The sequence below is a fragment of the Bubalus kerabau genome, chromosome 13 (genome assembly GCF_029407905.1).
Source record: "Bubalus kerabau isolate K-KA32 ecotype Philippines breed swamp buffalo chromosome 13, PCC_UOA_SB_1v2, whole genome shotgun sequence".
NCBI lineage: Eukaryota > Metazoa > Chordata > Mammalia > Artiodactyla > Bovidae > Bubalus > Bubalus kerabau.
Window position 1 is genome coordinate 76,726,721 of NC_073636.1, and position 17,381 is coordinate 76,744,101.

Below are 17,381 nucleotides of genomic sequence, written 5' to 3' on the forward strand. Positions count from 1 at the left end.
AATTGCAAGGGTTTCGGGGGCTGTGAGCCAGGAACTGCAGAGGTATAGTGGTCATCTGAATGACCAAATGGATATTTTTCCTGTAAATTACAATACAGCTCACCAACATTCTGAATTTCGGTGAGAGAAGAGGATGTTGCTTCTTAAGACCCCCCCTCCCCGCACCCCACCAAATCCCAGCAACAATTAAGGGCTGAATAATGCCCCTGGTGGTTTTGATGGGGAGAAGGGAGGGACAGTTTCCAAAGTCTTTCAAAGGCCATTAATGTGATTGCACAATTGCTTTCCAGACAAAAGGGCAAATTGAACTGTTTTTTAATGTCAAGAGCTAAATAGCCTGGAGAAAAATATAAAATAAGCAATAAGCAACAGCTCTAGACATACAACCCTCTCAATGTAACAGCAAGGAGAATCCTGGCTCAACATTTCCCACTTCCAACCAGTCCCTTCTTGGAGTTAACCTTCTTCATTTATCTTGAACTGAGCAAGAGCTAAGCCTTCTTAGCCCTTGGGGCTTCTGATTTGAAAGCCTTTCCTTAAACTTGTCTCAATCTATGTGATTCAAAAAATAATCCGATTACATATTGAGGGTGGCTGTGTTAATTATTGGTGATGATCAGACTTAATGAAAGGGGACTTTGTCAGCCATCCCCTGGCTGTTTTCATAGAAAGGAAGGGTGCTAACAAGTGCTAATGGCTTGACTTGGAGAATTCACCTCCTTGGGGGCTTTTGACCTTCAGTCACATCCTGAAATATTACCCTGGAGTTTGCTCTAAGCAACTGAATGTTTGACTTTCCTCGTGTAAAGAGGGTTGTATATACTCAGAATTCTCTATTGAATTCCTCCTAGAAAATAGAGCCAGGGTTTAAGTCACAGTGAGCAAAACCCAATCACTCTGTTCCTTTGTCTTCATAGCTGTGTTTCCATATAATATGTACTGTGCTCTTGTGTGATGTTACATTGTATTATTTTATAATGCTATAGTTTGTAATGCTATATATATTGTATTTTATTTTTTAGTTTATCTGCCTCACAAGAATCAAAACTCCCTGAGGGCAGAGATTGGTCACCATTTACCTCTATAGCCTCAGTACTTAGATGAGCGTACAATCAGATCAGATCCGATCAGATCAGTCGCTCAGTGTCCGACTCTTTGTGACCTCACGAATCGCAGCACGCCAGGCCTCCCTGTCCATCACCAACTCCCGGAGTTCACTCAGACTCACATCCATCGAGTAAGTGATGCCATCCAGCCATCTTATCTTCTGTCGTCCCCTTCTCCTCTTGCCCCCAATCCCTCCCAGCATCAGAGTCTTTTCCAATGAGTCAACTTTTCGCATGAGGTGGCCAAAGTACTGGAGTTTCAGCTTTAGCATCATTCCTTCCAAAGAAATCCCAGGGCTGATCTCCTTCAGAATGGACTGGTTGGATCTCCTTGCAGTCCAAGGGACTCTCAAGAGTCTTCTCCAACACCATGGTTCAAAAGCATCAATTCTTCAGTGCTCAGCCTTCTTCACAGTCCAACTCTCACATCCATACATGACCACTGGAAAAACCATAGCCTTGACTAGACGGACCTTTGTTGGCAAAGTAATGTCTCTGCTTTTGAATATGCTATCTAGGTTGGTCATAAGAATCCGTAATATGTTTGTGGAATGAATGAGTGATCTGTTTATCGTCCAGAGTCAAAGAAATGTAAAGCAAAAAGTCTGAATTCAAAAGTACATTACTGGGGAAAAGACAGCACCTTCAGGACTGTGGTGCTGGGAAAGCTGGACTGCAGCATGTAAATCAGGAAAGATGCTGGGTTGGTCAAAAAGTTCATTTGTGTTTTCCCATAAAGTATTACTGAAACCTTGAAAGTACATGGGAACATGGGTGGGTGGGGTTCAGTTTGTTGAGTGGGCTTGATGGTGTTGTCAAGGACAAGGTTCCTTCCCATTTATCTGATCTTCTCCTGTGGTAGCAGTTAGTAGTAAAAGCTGACTTCCAACCCTATGATCACAAGATGGCTGCCATAGCTCAACCTGTTTCATGGTTCCTCAGTCATGTGCAGAGAGACTGTTCCTCTCCCAGATGCCCCAGAAAATCTAGCTTCTCGTGGGCTTAAGTTGAGCTGTGTGCCCAGCCTTGATCTGAGAATTTAGGCCCGGATATTGGCTTATGTGAATTAATTTGGATGTATACTACATGCCCCCAAAGTGAGTGTGCAGTCAGCTTTCCTTAAGATACATGCTCTGGGCAGGGGTAGTGTGGTGATTGGCCTGAAAATTAAAGCACTCTCCAAAGACAGTATGATCTATTTTCTATGATTAAATTTCACATTTATGTGAAAAATACTATGTATTTCCTCTGGTGGCGTATATGTCTAGGGAAATCTATATGAAGAATACTGGAAGGATCCACTGCAAACTTATATTAGTGCTTACTTCTGGGGAGAGGCCTCAGACTGCAAATTAGTGATCAAAGGCTATTTTGGATTTATCTAGAAGGTTTAGTCACTAAGTCGTGTCTGACTCTGGTGACCCCATGGACTGTAGCCCACCAGGCTGCTCTGTCCATGGGATTTCCCAGGGAAGAATACTGGAGTAGGTTGCCATTTCCTTCTGCAGGGGATCTTCCTGACCCAGGGATCAAACCCGGGTCTCCTACACTGAATCTAGAAGACGGATCCTCATCCGAGGTGATTCTGCCCCTCCAGGGGACATTAGGCAGTGTCTCCAGATATTTTTGGTTGTCATAGTCAGGGGAGGGGTGCTTCTGGCATCTAGTGGGTAGAGGTCACCCACTGTTAAATCTCCTGCAATGCACAGGACAACTTCCACAGCAGAGGAGAGGTATTAGCCTAAAATGCCACTAGACCTGAGGTTGCAAAACCCTGATTTAGAACATTTTCCTTTTTTTAAAAGCAATTTTATTTATTTATTTCTGGCTGTCCTGGGTCTTTGTTGATGTGTGGGCTACTCTCTAATTGGTGCTCGGGCTTCTCACTGCGGTGGCTTCTCTTGTTGCGGAGCACCGGCTCTGGGGCACGTGGGCTTCAGCAGTTGTGGCTCCCGAGTTCTAGAGCACAGGCTTGATCACTGTGCATGGGCTTAATTCCTCCTTGTGACCTGGGATATTCCCAGGTAGGGATCGAACCCGAGTCTACTGCATGGCCGGGTGGATTCTTTACCACTGAGCCGCCAGGGAAGCCCCTACCTAGAACATTTTGCTTTTTATAAGGAAGTAAGATTCAATATTACTTGCATAGCTAAAAATTGATTTTCTAATAAAAGGTTGTTGTGGATACTGTGATTTGCTGTCCACTTTCCTGTTCAGGACCCGGGATGACTCACGTTTGTGTCCCTCTTTAGAAATCGCCCTTAGCTGAAGGAAGCTGCCTTGTCTAAGCTTAGGAGAACTCTCTAAGGGCAGCCTTAATCTTTGAGAAACCTCTGCGGCTTCAGACATCTGGGGATGATACTTCTTCGTGGTGGGAGTGCTGCCCTGTGTGTTAGAGGCTGTGTAGCAGCACCCCTGCTCTCTACCCTCTAGAGGTCTCCCCTCCACTTGCAATATTCAAAAATGTCTCCAGACATTGCCAAGTGTCCCTGGGGTGGGGGGATTGGTCCCCTCCCTGAATCATGGACCACAGCTGTATCCAATGCCTGCTTAATGCAAGGGTCCAAAGGGCTGGCCCCCAGCCGCAATTCGGAACATCACTGAGGGTTATTCCAGCATTAGAACTCCTCATGGAGTTGGCCGAGGTCCCTGTAATTGTCTTGTAGCTCCATTTCTTCCTCTGCCCCATCCCGCTTCCCTCACCCTTTCATAGCTGTTTTTTCAGGAACATCCCCTGGTAAACGTTCCACCTGCTAATCGCCCTCTCAGGGACTGTTCCCTGGGGCAGCCCATCTGAGACCAAGATCAAGGCTCAGAGGGGTTCAGTAATTTACAGCAGATGGCACATTAGGAGCTGAGATGTGATGTGGAGCAAGGTTAGGATGCTGGCTCCTTACTTCCAAAACGGTGCTCAGCATGAAACTTCCAGATCTTCTCCTCACTGGGGGTCTGCTGACACTACCTCAGTGAGCTCTGACTCTTCCACCCCCACGCCTACCCCTTCTCTCACCAGAGGGGCAGAAAAATGCATAGAATGTTAAACCTAATGGCATGAATTCAATTCTTCTCTGTCTTGTTCCTAAGCTGTGTACCTTGTAGACGCACCTGTCTGCAAATTCTTTTGACGAGTTGACAGGCAGCAAGTCCAAACATGTAGGCTTTTCAACTACAAGTACTTCAGACAAGTGCATAAATGTCTTCTGTTCAGAAAACTTCTGCCTTTAGATAAAAATATGGAGGTAAAAGACGCCCATAAAGACCATGATTGGGAAAAAGTAATTTCTCCTTTTGATGGTCCTTTTTCAATAACAGAAGGTTAGTGGTCTGGTATGACGGTTTTTACTATACCAATGATAATAATAATGAATATTATAAAATAATAATAAGCACTAATAGAGCCATTCAGTTCAGTTCAGTCGTTCAGTCTTGTCCGACTCCTTGTGACCCCATGAACTGCAGCATGCCAGGCCTCCCTGTCATCACCAACTCCCAGAGTCCACTCAAACCCATGTCCATTGAGTCAGTGATGCCATCCAACCATAGCACCCTCTGTCGTCCCCTTCTCCTCCTGCCCTCAATCTTTCCCAGCATCAGGGTCTTTTCCAATGAGTCAGCACTTCGCATCAGGTGGCCAAACTATTGGAGTTTCAGCTTTAACATCAGTCCTTCCAATGAACACCCAGGACTGATCTTCTTTAGGATGGACTGGTTGGATCTCCTTGCAGTCCAAGGGACTCTCAAGAGTCTTCTCCAACACGACAGTATAAAAGGATCAATTCTTCGGCACTCAGCTTTCTTTATAGTCCAACTCTCACATCCATACATAACCACTGGAAAAACCATAGCCTTGACTAGATGGACCTTTGTTGACAAAGTAATGTCTCTGCTTTTTCATATGCTGTCTAGGTTGGTCACAGCTTTCCTTCCAAGGAGTAAGCGTCTTTTAATTTCAGGGCTGCAACCACCATCTGCAGTGATTTTGGAGCCCAGAAAAATAAATTCAGCCACTGTTTCCATTGTTTCCCCATCTATTTGCCATGAAGTGATGGGACAGGATGCCATGATCTTAGTTTTCTGAATGTTGAGTTTTAAGCCAACTTTTTCACTCTCCTGTTTCACTTTCATCAAGAGGCTTTTTAGTTCCTCTTCACTTTCTGCCATAAGGGTGGTGTCATCTGTACATCTGAGGTTATTGATATTTCTCCCGGCAATCTTGATTCCAGCTTGTGCTTCCTCCAGCCCAGCGTTTCTCATGATGTACTCTGCGTATAAATTAAATAAGCAGGGTGACAATATACAGCCTTGACGTACTCCTTTTCCTATTTGGAACCAGTCTGTTGTTCCACATCCCAGTTCTAACTGTTGCTCCCTGACCTGCATACAGATTTCTCAAGAGCCATTGCTCTATGCCAATTGCTACATGGTTTTTATAATATTTATGAATTATATATTATTAGCATATGGTATCTTATATTAGTATGTATTTTATATGTATTGATAGCATCAGTCAGTTCAGTTCAGTCATTCAGTTGTGTCCGACTCTTTGCCACCCCATGGACTGCCGCATGCCAGGCTTCCCTGTCTATCGCCAACTCCCGAAGCTTGCTCAAACTCATGTCCATTGAGTTATTTATATTATGTATAGTATATTGCATACCATGTATCTATGAGAGAAGTATTGTAATTTTGCTCACTTGTTGATGAGGATTCTGAGGCACAGAGAAGTTAACTAATTTCCTCAAAGTCACACAGCTAGTAACGGGCACAGCCCATCCAGCCTGCATGACTGCTAGTAGTTTTCAGGATCTGCGGTTCCACGTTGGAGCACATTTATACAATTGAATACATTTACTAGCTGCTTCTGCTAAGTCACTTCAGTCGTGTCCAACTCTGTGCGACCCCATAGACGGCAGCCCACCAGGCTCCCCTGTCCCTGGGATTCTCCAGGCAAGAACACTGGAGTGGGTTGCCATTTCCTTCTCCAATGCATGAAAGTGAAAAGTGAAAGTGAAGTCGCTCAGTCGTGTCTGACTCTTCACGACCCCATGTACTGCAGCCCACCAGGCCGAAGAGATGGAAAACTGTTTTCCTCCCTGCCATCTCTCGTCCCTCCCAGGAAAAAATAATTGAACATAAAAAAATTAAATAGTCTTTATGTTAAGGAGGGATGTTTAAGCTTCCATCAAGGAGCATGTGTAAGTGCTAAACATGGACCTCTGTCATTATATCTTAAAAGGAAAATATAATTATGGATCTGTGATGTATTTTTAAGTATTGGAACTGCAAAGTCTAATGTAATGCATGAGTATGTTATTCAACTTTTGATCCTTGCAGTGTCCTACTTTTTTTTTTCCAGTTGTGCGTTGTATGTAAAAAGCAGGGGAGTTGATCAGTTACTCGGCAGTTCGAGCACTTTCTGCACTGGATCTCTCTGTGGGAGGAATGTAGTGAGGACTGGGACTGACTGCGTCGCTCGTCTTTTACTCAGAAACTCTGACTTGGGTTTTGTATTGGTCTGTTTGTGCTTCACCACTGGCAAACAGGATCTGATCAGACTGAACTTCCTGTAGAATAATTCACAGAAAAGTTATTTATGGCTTCTTAATCTTTCCAATCTGAACTAGCAACTTAGGGTAAAGGAAGAGTGTTGAGGAAGTCATGCATAGGATTAAAAAAAGAAAAAGGAAGAAGAAAGAAAAAAAGAAATGAAAAAGTCAGAACGATCACCATCCTAGATGTCCATTAGAGGAGGAAACTTCGAAATCACAGGCTGAGCTATATACTGTATTTGTGTCTCATATGTTAAAATCTAAGAGAAGATGGGGGAAAAAAATCCCCAAAGCTTCTTAATTCTAAGATTGAAGCCTTCTGCCTTCCTTTTGAGACTTATTCAAGAAGCTTAGCTGCGTGGTTTGGAGTCAGATCACCTGGGTTGAAATTCTGCTTCTACCCCTTCCTAGTTGGAAATCTTTGTGCCTCAGTTTATCTTTGAAAGATTAGCTGAATTAATACCTATAGACAAGTGCCTGGCTCTAAGTAAACACTCACAAATATTATATAATAATAGCATGATTATAATAACAATAAGTAATAATAATATCAGCTGTTATTATTTTAGAAGGAAACTTTTCCCCCCTCACAGTCCAATTTAATTCATCAAATACTGGTTGTGTCCTTTCTAGACATCCAAACTTTGTGCTTGGAATCAGATCTGCTGGAGCTACCATCCATTTTTAAAATTTTATTTTGATTTTTTTTTTTTAAATTTTGGCTATGCCACACGGCTTGTGGGGATCTCAGTTCCTCATCCAGGAATTGAACCTGGGGCCACAACAGTGAAAATGCTGATTCCTAGCCAGTAGGCCACCAGGGAACTCCCTCAGAGCCACTGTTTTAATTTTATTTCAGTTGTGTGTTGGGCTAGGAAAGAAGGTAGACTTGGAGGACTAAAGACTTCTAACTATCTAACGAATTAGATATCTAACTATCTAATAGTGATGTCTGATTAATACGATTCATTTGTGATGTAAAACATGAGCAGATTGCAAATTTTACTGGGTTGACTATCATCCTTCAGAAATTCATGTCCAATACAAATGAATTTATTTACAAAACAGAAATAAACTCACAGTCAGAAAACAAACTTATGGCTACCAAAGGGAAAAGGTTGGGGGAGGGATAAATTAGGAGCTTGGGATGAAAATATACACAGAGCTATTTTTAAAACAGATAACCAACAAGGACCTACTGTATAACACAGGGACCTATACTCAATATCTTGTAATAACCTATAATAGCAAAGCATTTAAAAGAGAATATATATTATATACATAATATATATATAATATATATATATATGTCTGAATCACTTTGCTGTATACCTGAAACCAGCACAACATTGTAAATCAATGATAGTTCAATAAAAATTGTAAAAAATGCATGTCTACCAAGACCTTACTTGGAAATATGGTCTTTGTAGATGTCATCAAGTTAAAGGAGGTCATACTGGACTACTGAAAGTGAAAGTCACTCAGTCACGTCTGACTCTTTGCAACCCCATGGACTGTACAGTCCATGGAATTCTCCAGGCCAGAATACTGGAGTGGGTAGCCTATCCCTTCTCCAGCGGATCTTCCCGACCCAGGGATCGAACAGGGGTCTCCTGCATTGCAGGCGGATTCTTTACTAGCTGAGCGACCAGGGAAGCCCTAGGATGGGCCCTAAATACAATATGAATGGTGTGCTTATAAGAAGAAAGAAATTTGAAAAAAAAAAAAAGAAATTTGGACAGAGGCACAGACACACAGGGGAGAAGGCCATGTGAAGACAGAGGCAAGGATTGGAGGGATGCATCTACAAGACGGAACAGCAGGAATGCCAGCCCAACCAGAAGCTGGAAGTGGCAAGGAAGGATTCTCTGAAGGGAGTGCAGCCCTGCCAACACCTTGATTTTCCTCCTCTAGCCTCCAGAACTGTGAAAGAATGCATTTCTGTTGTTTAAAGCCATCAATGTTGCGGTAATTTGTCATTGCACACTCACAAGGAGAGAAATGAAAATTAAAATCACACTGACATGCCATTTTTAACCTGCCAGTTTGATAAAGATCAAGAAGTCTGATAACACACTTAGTTGGCAGATGCATTGGGAAATTTATTGCTGTCATGTTTTGCTGATGGGAGCATGCATATAAAGATCCACCTATAATCTCTTTGGAGATAATCTGGCAATTTCTATCACAGTTACAAATGCACATACCTTTTGACCCAGCAATTCCACTTCTAAGATTTATACTACGTATGAGAAATGTGCGTGGAAAATTGTGCGTAGGCAGATTATGCATTGCAATATTATTTGTGGTCACAAAAGATTGGAGGCTAAATGTTCATTGTCAAGTGATGTTTGAACTATAGAACACCTATACTAGCAGTCAGCAAACTCTTTCTGTAAAGGGCTGGAAAGTAAATATTCCAGGTGTTGCAGATCATGCGGTCTCTGTTGCAGCTGTAGTTCAAAAGAAGTCATACACTATACAAGTGGCCATGGCTATGTTCCAATAAAACTTTATTTACAAAAAAACAGACAATGGCCAGATTTGGCCCATGGGCCTTAGTTTGCCAGCCTCTGACTTATGCAATGTAATTATGAGCTGCTAATTAATGTTTTGTTACTCAATGACTTGCAAGAATAAGTGAAGAAAGGCAAGTTCAGAACGACATGGATTTGTAAGAAAAAAAATACCTGTATAAAAACAATGTATATTCATGGACAGTATAATGATCAACAAGATAGTTGACCCCAGAGCTTATTTCTGGTACAGGGAATTGTGTGGCTCAGGAATGCAGTTCGGGGAATATTTTTCTTTGTACCTTCTGAATTCTGACCCATGGTAAATTACCTATTCAGAAAGCTAAGTAAACATTTAAAATTTAAAAAGCAAATGGATTTCTTTTACTACCACAAAGACATTCACTTCACAATCAGTGAGCTAAGAAGGGTTTTTATTTTTAAAAATAAAAAATAAAATTGATTTCTTTTAAATCAAAAGAAGAATAATTTTTAATACATGATATAAAATTCAAGTTTCCATGTTGATAAACTGAATTGAAAGTCAGCTACATTCATTCATTTATGTTTTGTCTGTGGCTGTTTGGGGCCTCTAGTGGCAGAGTTGAATCACTGAGGAAGAGGCCTAAAATATTTATTATCTGGCCCTTGATCTAAACAGTTTGTAGATCTCTGTTCTAAACTAAAGAACAAGACAATCTTTGGCAGGCTTCTAGAAATAGAATATTTTAACTGAATATCGAATGACCAGGGACTTCCTTGGTGGTCCAGTGGCTAAGAATTCTCCTTGTACTGCAGGGGATGGGGTTCAATCCCTGGTCAGGGAACTAAGATCCCACATGCCTGGAGCAGCTAAGTCCGCGTGCCACAACTAGAAAGTCAACTCTTCATTGCGCTGATGAAGGATCCTGTATGATGCAAATAAGACCTGATGCAGTCAAATAAATTAAGATATACATATTGAGTGACATGTCCTTTTTCTTTTTTTTAAAAAAAAACTAAATGGCTCATGAAGAACTCAAAAGGAAACTGGGAGTTTTCTGGCTTCTTCTTAGAGAATGTTAGAAAAGCCAGGGCCCCTGTAAACTCAAGACCTTTACCCGTCAACTTTGTAAATCAACTATACTCCAATAAAAATTAACTTTAAAAAAAAAAAGACCTTTACCACCTGTCTGGATTGCCTTGTTCTCTAAGCTTGGAGGGGTCATCAGAGTCAGAAGAAGTATCCCAACCCCCAACCTTATCTTACCAAAAATTCCAAGTATTTGAGGTTAACAAAAAGCCCCAGATGGCCTAGAACTTCTTTTAACCTTTATTAAGACTGAATCAAAGCTTTGGTTTTTGTTGGTTTGATGGTAAGAAGAGTATTTTGTCCCCAATAAAACAAGCCTAAAAGTTTACCCACTCTGAAAGTTCAGTTCTTGGTATATCAGTGAAAATGAACACATATAAAAAGTTAGGTAACAATTGGACAGTCAACAGCTGTGTGTTTCAGTCTTTTGGACACTGATCCCCTATACAATATAAATTTCATACTATGATCCAGTATACACGTAAGTACCCATATGCTGAAATAAAAGTTCTGGTTTCAATGTATGTCATTTAGTGCATTGTGATATCTTCTATTTCATTTCATTATTTCCCATTTCATTTTGGTCTAGTCTAGTTTGCTTGTAAATGAAGTATTAATCATAACTCGGAAAATTAATTTCAGAACGTACTAATGCACTATGAAATTCATGGACTGAGATGTGAGGCTTGAAAAACACTGGTCTCTATTCTTTAGGAACAGTATCAGGGAGAACGGTGTATGGAATTCCCTGGCGGTCCAATGGTTAGGACTTGGCACTTCCAGTTCTGTGACCCAGGTTCAATCCCTGGGGGGTGAATTGAGAACCCCCACGCCGGCAATATGGGGGAAAAAAAAAAAGAATGTGGAAAAAAAAAAAGAATGGTTCAAAGAAATTGTTTAAGTGAAATATGATACAAGTATACAGTGTAATTATATAATCATTAAAATAAATGTGGATAAAGTCTGTGTCCTGATGCAGAAACGTTCCCCCAAATATATTTTTGTATTTAAAAAACAGGTTGTAAAATGCACAGTATTAGGTAGGACTGTTTTGGTTGCAGATAACAACAAACACCCACATTCATATTCCAACTTCCCCTGGCTTCAGCAAAAAGGAAATTACTGACCTTGCTTGACTCTCAGCTCCTTCTCCTGGAGTCAATCTATAGACTTGGAGGTGGGTGAGAGACACTTCCCAGGTGCTGCAGTGGTAAAGAATCCACCTGCCAGTGCAGGAGAAACAGGAGAGCAGAGTTCAGTCCCTGGGTTGGGAAGACCCCCTGGAGAAGGAAATGGCAACCCACTTCTCTTACCTGGAAAAATCCAATGGACAGAGGAGCCTGGTGGGCTACAATCTATGCGGTTGCAAAGAGTTGGACACCACTGAACAACTAAAACAGCAACAAACATTTGCCCAAGTACAATCTTCTAGCCATTCCCACTTGCTACAATTTCTCAAAGATTACTAACAGCATTTCCTCGATCACATCTGCAAATTATTTCAGTCCTTTGGAATGTAATTCATCAGTTTAAAAACTTTTTGACAAGGTGAATATGGTAACAGAGTCCAAAAGTTGAGCGTTTTTCCGGGAGCCTTCTCAACCTCTCCCTTTCGTGTAAGATTGTCCTCTGATTACTTCTCCTTTAGTCTGTGTTTACATTTTGTGATTTCTTAAAAGTGGGTTCCTAGGCAACCAGCAGAGCTGGGGTCCTGGTTGTGCACAGAGAACTAGGAACTGGGAAACTGGGCTCCTGGCGTGACCTTGCCCAAGTTCACCACATGACTATAGTAGATGTCTGTAGTTTGGTCCACCTAGCAACTCTTCCTCCTCCTTGTAGGAACTTCACTCCAGGGTTCCTCAGGGGAATTTCCCCTCCCCACTTGGTCACTGGTTCTGGTGGGGCTGACCCTGTCCCCCACCCCCTACCCCAACCAACCCTTGGGCTCCATGAATAAGCAAGTCACTCAGATCTGCCTGGTCCCCAGTATAGCTCTTCTCTGATCTCGGTGATTGGCTCAGAGATGAGCACGTGACCCAAAGCAGTCCAGTGAGAGTCAGTTCTGGGATGTTTACTAGAAGTCTTGGAGAAGCGTGCTCTTTTTCCATCAAAGGATGATAGGATATAGGGTTGTACCTACTGTGGGCTTTGGTGGGCCACCATCCGAGGAAAGCTTATTGGAAATGAAGCCAAAGCAAAGGAAATGACCAAGAGATGAAGGGAGGATCATGATCTTACTCTTTGAGCCTCTGGATAGGTCCATACCTGAAGCTGGGACTGTCGGTGTGATTGCAATCCAGTGGACCTGTGACTTCTCTTTTCATAAGCTAATTTGATTTGGATTTCTGTTCCTTACTGTCAAGAATCCTGATTAATACAGTCCTTGGGTGAGTTACTTCATCTGTTGTTGCCTTAGTTTTCTTATCTGAAAAAAAAGTACTGACAATGTGAAGTGAAGCAATTTATTGAAAAGCAACTGAGACGAATATAAAGGTTATACCAATTTCTGTTGTTGCCAAATAACATATGAGAATGCCTAGTTATTTCCCAACATCCATTTTTTTGTTCCTTCATATTAACAGACCGCCAACTTCTAGTATAGCTTATTGTCACCTAGAATCACAGTTAAATTTCCCAACTTCCCTTGCAGTTTGGTATAGTCACATGACTCAGTTCTGGCCAGTGAGATGTAAGTGGAAGCGAGTGGAGGCTTCCAGAAAGGAAAGGGTGTACCTGTCTCTCTCTCTCCTTGCTTCCTGCTGCAGGGATGCAGATAGGACAGATGGTGTTCCAGCCGCTATCCTGAGTCCTGTGGCTTTAAGAGTGGAAGGCTAGATGAAGCAGGCAAAGAGAAAGAAACCAGGACCCTCCGGGAAACAGACTTAACATACCAGCCCTGGGCAGCTGACCTACAGAGTTCTTTTACATGATAGAAGGAATGAACGTCTGTCTCACTTACGCCACCAGTTTGTCACGCCTCTGTTATTTGTATCCAAACCCCAGTTCAGTTGACAGTGCCATTTTCCCCACACCCTCAGCAAATTTAAAAAAATTTTGGGGGACTTCCGTGGTCCAGTGGTTAAGACTCTACACTTCCAATGCAGGAAGTGTGGGTTCAATCCCTTGTTGGAAAACTAAGATCCCACAAGCTGCACTAGCCAAAAAATAAAAAATAAATAAATTAATGTTAAAAACATTGTTTTCATTTTACCAATTAAAAATCGGTAAAAGTATTAAAAATTACAAATTATTATTAGCAAAAAAAAATTATTTAAGTTGTTAAACTCTTAGGGCTTCCCTAGTGGCTCAGTGGTAAAGAATCTGCCTGCCATGCAGGAGGCATGGGTTTCATCCCTGATCCGAGAAGATCCCACATGCCTGGGAGGCAACTAGATCGGGCCTGTGTTCTAGAGCCTGTGCTCCACAACAGGAGAAGCCACCGCAACTACAGAGTAGCCCTGGCTCGCCACAAGTGGAGAAAAGCCCCAGCAGCAACGAAGACCCATCACAGCCACAAAAGAAAATAAAAAAATAATTAAAATTAGTATTATTAAAAGTTTTTCATTTTACCAATCTGGTAGGTGAAAAGCAATGCCACTTTATAGCTTTAAATACATTTCTTGTAAGAGATGATCTTATTTTTATACGTTTATGAGCCATTTGCCCTTTATCTGTCTATGAGCTGTTTTCATTTTTTTTTTGACTCTAATCTCAGGATGCCTCTTCCCTATGGTTGTAAAATAGTTACCAGCTGCTCCTGGCTTCTGTCTCATCCTCTCAGCAACCTCAGCAGGGAGATACCACTTCGCTAGATGATCCAACAAAACTCTAGTGATTGTCAAGGGAATGAGAAGGCAAGGCACAGATGGGAGAAAACATTTGCAAATGACGTACCTGATGAAACACTGTTTTCCAAAATAGACAAAGAACTCTTAAAACTCAACAATAAGAAAGCCTACAATCTACAGAATGGGCAAAGGATCTGAACACATTCCTCATCAAAGAAGATAGTCAAATGGCAATGTCATCAGGGAAATGCAAACTCAAACTGTAAGTAAATATCATTACAGAGCTGTTAGAATGGCTAAAATCCAAATGACTGACAGCACCAAGTGCTGGCAAGACTGGGGATCGGCAGGAACCCTTGTTCGCTGCTGGTAGCAATGTGAACATGGTACAGCCGTTTGAAAAAGTGTTTATTTCTATTTATTTATTTATTTGGCTGCTCTCGGTCTTAGTTGCGGCAGGCAGGATCTTTTAGTGGCAGCGTGTGGGCTCTAGTTCCCTGTCCAGGGATTGAACCCGGGCCCCCTACATCGGGAGCGTAGAGTCTTAGCCACTGGACCACCAGGGAAGTCCCGGAATGGCCATTTGGAAGACAGTTTGGCAATTTCTTATAAAATTAAACATGTTCTTACTGTATAATCCAGAAATTGTACTTTTTGGTATTTAGCCCAAATTAGTTAAAAACTTACATCTGCACAGAGCCTGGGTCTCTGTTGCTACATGCGGACTTGTCTCTAGTTGCGGCAATCAGGGGCTTCTCTCTAGTTGTGGGGCACAGGCTTCTCATTGTGGTGGCTTGTGTTTTGGAGCACAGGCTCTAGAGTGAGGGCTTCAGTAGTTGTAGCACAGGAGCTTAGCTGCTCCTCGGCACGTGGGATCTTCCCAGACCAAGGACTGAACCTGTGTCCCCTGCTTTGCAAGGCAGATTGTTAACCACTGCACCATCAGGGAAGTTCAATAAATGTTTATAGGTGCCAAGCTTGGAAGCAAGCAAGATGTCCTTCGTTAAGTGAATAGATAAATAACCTGTACCACTTTCATACAGTGCAAAATTATTTAGTGCTAAAATGAAATGAGTTGCCAAGTCACGGAAAGACGTCAATGCATATCACTAAGGGCAAAGGACGGAGAAGGCAATGGCACCCCACTCCAGTACTCCTGCCTGGAAAATCCCATAGATGGAGGAGCCTGGAAGGCTGCCGTCCATGGGGTCGCTGAGGGTTGGACAGGACTGAACGACTTCGCTTTCACTTTTCAGTTTCATGCATTGGAGAAGGAAATGGCAACCCACTCCAGTGTTCTTGCCTGGAGAATCCCAGGGACGGGGGAGTCTGGTGGGCTGCCATCTATGGGCTCGCACAGAGTTGGACACGACTGAAGCGACTTAGCAGCAAGGGCAAAGGAACAGGCTCTGTACTGTGTGATTACAATTATAGGACATTCTGGAAACGGTGAAACTATGGAGACAGTGAAACAACCAGTGGTTGAGGGATGAATAGGTGGAGCATAGAGGACCTTTAGGGCAGTGAGACAGTCCTGTGCCATGGACCCATGCCATCCTACATCTCAGGTGGTCCAGTGGTAAAGAATCTGCCTGCCAATGCAGGAGGCACAAGCGACCAGAGTTTGATCCCGGGCTGGGGAAGATCCCCTGGAGTAGGAAATGGCAAAACCAATCCAATAATCTTGCCTGGAAAAGTCCACAGGCCATGGAGTCTGGTGGGTTACAGTCCACAGGGTCGCAAAGAGTTGGACAGGACTGAGCGACGGAGCACGCACGGGCATAGAATATTTGCCAGCAAGACTGAACCCTGAGGTTAACTATGGACTTTGGGTGACAATGATGTGTCAGTGTGGGTTCACAGATTTTAGCCAACATACCATCTGGTGGGGAATGCTGAGGGTAGAGAAGTGTGTGTGTATTAGGAGGGAGGGTATATGGGAACGCCCTGTACTTTCTATTCAATTTAAAAAATGCATTTATTTATATTTATTGATTTGACAGCTCCAGGTCTTAGTCATGGCACCTAGGATCTTCAGTCTGTGGCAGCATGCAGGATCTTTAGTTGCGGCATGAGAACTCTTAGATGCGGCATGTGGGATCTAGTTTGAGGATCAGGAATCAAACCCGGGCCCCCTGCATTGGGAGCATGGAGTCTTAGCCACTGGACTGGTACAGAAGTCCTTGTGAATCAGAAACTGCTCTAAAAAAAAAAAAAAAAAAATTAAATCTATGAAAAAAAACAAAGCAGAGGGTTTGGGCCTGACTAGATGAACTTAGCTCACATGCCTCTCTCTGATCCAGAGTGTGGCCGGGAAACTGAGCACGCAGGTTGAGGAGGCCCAGGTACATGGCCGTCTCTGGAGGGAAATCAGTCCTCCAAAACCACATGGGAGAGGGATGGGGAGAGGTAGATGCCTAGAAAGAAAATAAAGTCTTGTTTCCTGAGAGGAGGAGAATGGATATTGGGAGTTGAAAACAGCAGATATGGACTTATTGACTATCCTTGGCATTGAGGAGCCATCCGATCATCAGACAGAACAGAAAGTCCAGAGGCCTGGAGGTAATAAAAAAAGTCAGAGCTTTTAGGTATTTAATGAAGTCCCATTGAAGTTGACAACTTTGTTAATTTATTGAGCACCAAATATGGGTCAGAGAATATGCTTGAAGTTGTAGAGACTTTTGTGAATAATAACTCAGTGGACAAGTCCATTAATTTTCAAAGGCTTTCGTGTTTATTCAGTGAACATGTAGGAGACAGTTCCACCACTCCAAAATTAAATTACCCATGGCCTAATTAGAATATCCATAAACCTCCCAGATCATTACAATTTCGGAGAATTCCAGGGTTCAGAGGAAGCCAGAGCAGTCCCGTGACTCACCACAATCCCCACCCCAACCCCCAGGCTCCCAGGACACACAGCTAACTTTTGAACTTGACTGACTTATAATGACCACTTCAAGGAAAGAAAGTGCTCGCCAAGCGTTGCCCATGGTTACTCTTGAGGACCCTGCCCCCTAACTGTGTGCGTCAATCTGGAGATTGTGTAATTGTTCAAAAGAGTGAAATTCAAACCAGACGGTAATGAACTGTTTTCACATAGCCTTCAAAAAGTTGTTTTTACATAGGCCTTTTGAGGCCAACAAAACCAACTTTTGACTATAATGCTTTGAAATGAAACACAAACACTTTTATTCTGAGATTTAGTCTCTGGATACTTTTGAAGTGATTTTGTTAGTTTTTTAGGTTTTGCTTCACTAAGTCCCGCATTGTTCCGTCACCATCTGTGATAAAGAAGGCAACAACAATTCCTCTGCCTCCTCCACCCCAGATTGTTCCAGTTTCTTAGT

General features: G+C 42.5%; 2 long non-coding RNA genes across 3 annotated transcripts in view; one reads left to right on the forward strand and one right to left on the reverse strand.

Annotated features, from left to right (window-relative positions):
• Positions 1–17,381, forward strand: part of LOC129626045 (uncharacterized) — a 57,319-nt gene that overhangs the window by 18,381 nt on the left and 21,557 nt on the right. The window lies entirely within an intron of this gene.
• On the reverse strand, positions 9,636–12,030 carry LOC129626046 (uncharacterized). Of its 2 annotated transcripts, none has more exons than XR_008701718.1 (3): positions 11,557–12,030; positions 11,371–11,466; positions 9,636–10,079 (listed from the first exon to the last, which is right to left on the reverse strand). It is a non-coding gene; the product is annotated as an uncharacterized LOC129626046 (long non-coding RNA). The 2 variants fall into 2 exon arrangements; XR_008701719.1 differs by having other exon boundaries at positions 9,636–10,099.